This window comes from Hipposideros armiger, unplaced genomic scaffold, assembly GCF_001890085.2.
Source record: "Hipposideros armiger isolate ML-2016 unplaced genomic scaffold, ASM189008v1 scaffold_1475, whole genome shotgun sequence".
NCBI lineage: Eukaryota > Metazoa > Chordata > Mammalia > Chiroptera > Hipposideridae > Hipposideros > Hipposideros armiger.
The window spans coordinates 181695-186559 of NW_017732825.1; the positions used below are offsets into that span (position 1 = coordinate 181695).

At 32.3% G+C, this 4865-nt stretch overlaps 1 long non-coding RNA gene across 1 annotated transcript; it reads right to left on the reverse strand.

The window, feature by feature from the left end:
• Positions 1-345: 345 nt before the first annotated feature.
• LOC109377604 (uncharacterized) lies at positions 346-4618 on the reverse strand. The gene is made up of 3 exons (XR_002122906.1): positions 4497-4618; positions 4235-4383; positions 346-385 (listed from the first exon to the last, which is right to left on the reverse strand). It is a non-coding gene; the product is annotated as an uncharacterized LOC109377604 (long non-coding RNA).
• Between the last annotated feature and the right edge of the window lie 247 nt (positions 4619-4865).

Sequence of the window (4865 nt, forward strand, 5' to 3'; positions counted from 1 at the left end):
GAGGAAGGTTATGCTCTCAGTGCGGTGGGATTTTTTAAAGGTGTCGTGTTTTTCGAGCTCCTACCAAGGAACCAAACAATCAATTCGAATGTGTACTGTTAGCAATTGGACAGTTTGAACGAATCCATCATCCAGAAACTTCCAAAGCTTGTTAATTGTAAAGGAGTTGTGTTCCATCGTGACAATGCGAGACCACACACAAGTGTGATCACCTGTCAAAAATTATTGGAGCTTGGATGGGATGTGTTGCCAGACCCACCATACTCATCATCAGACTTCCACTGTTTTGCTCTCTTCAAAACTCCTTGCATGGTATAACGTTCAATTCAGATGAGGCTGTAAATCAGCACTTTGCTCAGTTTTTCACCAATAAAGACAGGTCCTTCTATGAACAAAGAATTATGAAGCTCACTGAAAGACGGCAAATGTTATCGAACAAAATGGGCAATATATCATTGATTGATCTTTATTCTTTATATAAATAAATAACCTTTGAAAAACATAGACAAAATACGTCATGACTTTTCCGACAAACCAATAGACAATAAACACATAGAAGACCTTGTAAAAAGACACAAGGAGATGGCTATCTACAAGCCAAAGACAGAGGCCTCAAGTGAAACCAACACCTTGACCTTGAGCTTCTAGCCTCCAGAATTTTGAGAAAATAAATTTGTTGTTTAAGCCAAAAACAAAGAAAAAAAGTTCATGAACTGGGTGTGGTTTATTAGATATGAAGTTTCTATTTAATCCAAATCCATCTGAATTTTTTGTTTACAACTGATTTTTATTTCTATTGTCTTGAAATCAATCATGAGATCATACCAATAATCAAAGAAACTATCTATGATTTGATGATATTCCAAACTGAGCTTTTATGGTAGTCTCATAAAACCCTTATACATATTACCAAAAAGCTAATATTTAGATAGTCTGTTAAAAATAATATTTTATTATTCATTTTTCTAAATTGTATAATAGTATGGATTATGGTTATTTTTGCATCATATATGAATGGGCTAGAGCTAGGTTGAATTTCAGATATTTGAAAAGACAGGGCTCATAACATGGTATTGGAAACTTTTCCAAATATAGTTTATATAGCTAAGGCACAGAATGAAACAGGTTTTTCCAACTTCATCAGATTCACAAGTTTATTTATTTTTTTTTAGTTTGACACTATATATAATATTTTATACTAGTATTATAATCAGATAGTAAATTAAGCAATATTTAAATTACAGTAGTCTTTACTATAACTGGATTTTTAAATATTTCATAAATGGCCTATGTTTTAAGACATTATGATTTAGAAAAGTAATCCAAAAAATTTATTTCAAATTTATTAAGTTTTAATGCCTACTTTTCAAGCTATTAAGCCAAGTACTCCCACAGATTTTCTATTAATTCTCCTTCTATTTATATCTCTCTCTGACTTGTATGTATATACATATATCAGCATATGTTTATAATTTGACATATTTAAAGCTGCTATTATGTAATGTTCTATTTTTCAACCAGATTATGACATCTTTAGTGTCTATTCCTCTTAAAAATGCCTTATAGAATTTCATTTTAATGTAAGTTCATGATATTTGCTACATCCTTATAAAGTATAGGTCAAACAGAATTTCTAGATGTCTAGAAATCTAGAGATCTCTGTCCAGTCTTTCCTACAGAGACGCAGCTCACAGCTGTCGCCTGGCTTTCCAGATCAGACAGTTTGAATCTAGAGACCGTTTTTAACAAAAGTACTTCTTGAGAATTAGAACAAGCTCTAAAGTTTAATTTTCCAAGTCACTAGCTCTGTGGCCTTTAGGAAATTATATAACCTCCCTAAGTTTCAGTTTCTTCATCTGTAAAACTGGTATAATAAAAATCTACTGCATAGGCGTTTTAGAAAAAAATGTTTTTAAATTAGTGCACAGTGCCCAGTAGATCTTAAACATAAGTTTTAACATTTTGTTATTTCTTGTTAGAGGTGAAGAAATTTTCATCTTCAAAATCAGATTGGCTCCACATAAAACAGGAGATTTTCAATATCTATTTTACACTATATTCAAGCGAAGCAGATGATTTAATGGAACTGAATATATTCTGAATTTAGTGGGACATTTTCACCTATTAATATAGGAATAAAAGGCAAACTGTATTTTAGTTAATGTTGAAAGAGGGCTGAAAAATGCATTCTTAAATCATTCATATAAGTCTTTGATGAGCACTATTTCTTAACTAGATAATTGAGGTATATAAGCAATATATAAACACACAGTATATTTGTTTTGGTGAATGTCATAAGTGTGAACTCATATGAATTACTGTTCTGATTTAAATGCTAGCCCATATAATATGATATCAAATTTGAAATTTGGCATTTTTGTAATTTCTACATTTCAAAACTATACTTGCTTTTAAAAATATACTTAGTGCTTGACAAATAGCAAAAGCTAAATATATGTTAGCTATTATTTTTCCCATTTGTCTGCCTAGACATATGATCTGTAGTTGTTGTCAATAGCTCCTTACATGGGGATCACACGAGGTTATTTTTGCACTGTGACCTGTAATCTGTCACAGAATCTGTGGCCTGAAATGCTTGCTTTTAACAGGACATTTGCAGGAGCATTTCTTTTTTTAATGGTTTTCTATTCCAAGGCTAATCACCCAATTGGCCTCTGAAGATAAATTTTTAAATGCTTGGTGTCTATCTACATCATTCTGTGCTTTTCCAATCAGTTAGAAATGCAGTTGTGCCTTGTAACTTTGGAGAATTAAATGAAAGGTTCTACAGTTTTTAAGAATCAGAATGTGAATTTGTCTTAAGCCTAATCTATTTACTTATGTTCTTAGAATTTCAATATATTATATAGCCAGCATTTTGTGGTGCTCTAACATGTAATATATACAACAAATTGCCAGCAAGGCTATTATATGTTTCAGAGTTTTAATTGCTGTGTACTTCAAACATTTCTTACATTGTGCCATCTGGCACATAGAAACATTAATGAATTTTTAAAATTAATGGGATATGCCCTGCATTAGAAATCTCTGCAAATTAGTTGCTAACCACTGGTAAATGACAGATTTATCAAATTCGACCCTCACAAAATTACAATCCTTTGCTTTGTGTCATTACAGTAGCAAGACATTTTTGAGTAGTAGTGAAAATTGCTCAAATGATTGCCTGGATAAAAACAATAATTTATAAATACAGTAGCTCTCCTTGTTATTTAAAGAAATTGCATCCATAATATCATGACTTACGTTTTTTATGTTTGAAAGTAGCCTTAGAGAAGTATTTTTGACATTAAGTAGAACATTTCACTTAAAGTTTACACAGATTTTAGGACATGTTGGAAAGGTCTGATAATGGTTTCAAGTGCTCTTATTCTATTGAAAAGTTTCTGTCATTTAAAGAAAATCTCATTGTATTAGACTTCCATTTCTATTGCAACTGTATTTTACATACATTTAATCTGGCAATAACATAAAATGACTAGCTACCAAAACATTTATTTCAAAAGAGTATAATCTACTGTGCTCCTCTCCCCCAATAATCTTTGTCTTCTATATTTTGGCTTGTGCCCTTCTAGGAATGCACTAAAGAGTAGATTCTCTGTACTTCTGTCAAAAGGCAAAATGCAAAATATCAGTGAAGAATGTAAGCAGTAAACAGAAATCCATTCAACATTATAAAAACAGAGGAAACAGTTGAAACAATATGTTGGGTAGTCTGAGGAAACTCTTTTAAAAAGAACATATATGTGAAAATTACAGAGAAAATATCAGAGTTTTCAGAATCATAAATGAACATTTATAAAGTATTAAAAATTATAAAACCAACTTCAAATCATTAGTGCAGAATTTTAAAACTGTTTATGGAGATTAGCATAAAATTCATCTTTACATTGTCTATGATAATATCACATGGAGGAAATTACTAGAATGCCTATGATTATACTAATACAGCATACAAGATTTTGCTAGCTGGGCACATTTACTTTATTTTCAGCTGTGTTATATAAATATATATATATATATATATATATATATTATATATATTATAAGCATAGGTGTTCATTGCTTAAACTATTGCTTCACTACATTAATTTTAAAACTTGGAGAACTTCAGATAAGTCACATTCAGTTTAAATAATCCCCCTAGATAGTTGACGAGAATCAAGATAGAGTCCTAGAAAAAAAAATTACAAGTCACTTTCCCATAAATTCTTACCTCCCCCTCCAAACAGCATCCTTCCTGATGTCAGAGATGGTGGAAGGTGGAGGTCAAGGGGGGTTGTCCTCTACACTGGGTGTCATGGAGAGAAACTGCCATTACACATGTAGCACTTGCCAGGATGGTAGGATGGTTGTGAGTACTACCTGCAAATACAACACATCTTCCAGTCAGTATAAACAGTCTTGTGGGAGTGGGCAACACCATCTCATCAGAGAATTTAGGAAAAAATCAGGATGCACAGGAAAGAATAAAAGACCTTTGGAGATGTGAGGGGTCACAGCAGATGGAACTGTGAAACAAAAGAGACAATTAAAAGTACTTCTTATCCCTGCCTCTCATAAAGCCACATCACTATCTCCTTTTCATAACCTCTGCTGTTCCAAGTAAGATTGCTAGCAGCAGAGAAATTGCACAGGTTTTCGCCTTTCCCTCTGCTCCCAGTGTGCTTAATATTTAGTCAGTACAAAATAATTACATACTTAATTGTTTACTAATTGTAGCATGCACTGTTAGCCTGATTTCCTCAGTGAGCGCCTAAGCCCCACGAGGGAGGGGATCCTGTTAATTTTTTATTGTTTACAACATTTAGCTCAAAGTACATTCTCAGTAAATATTGGGATACTTT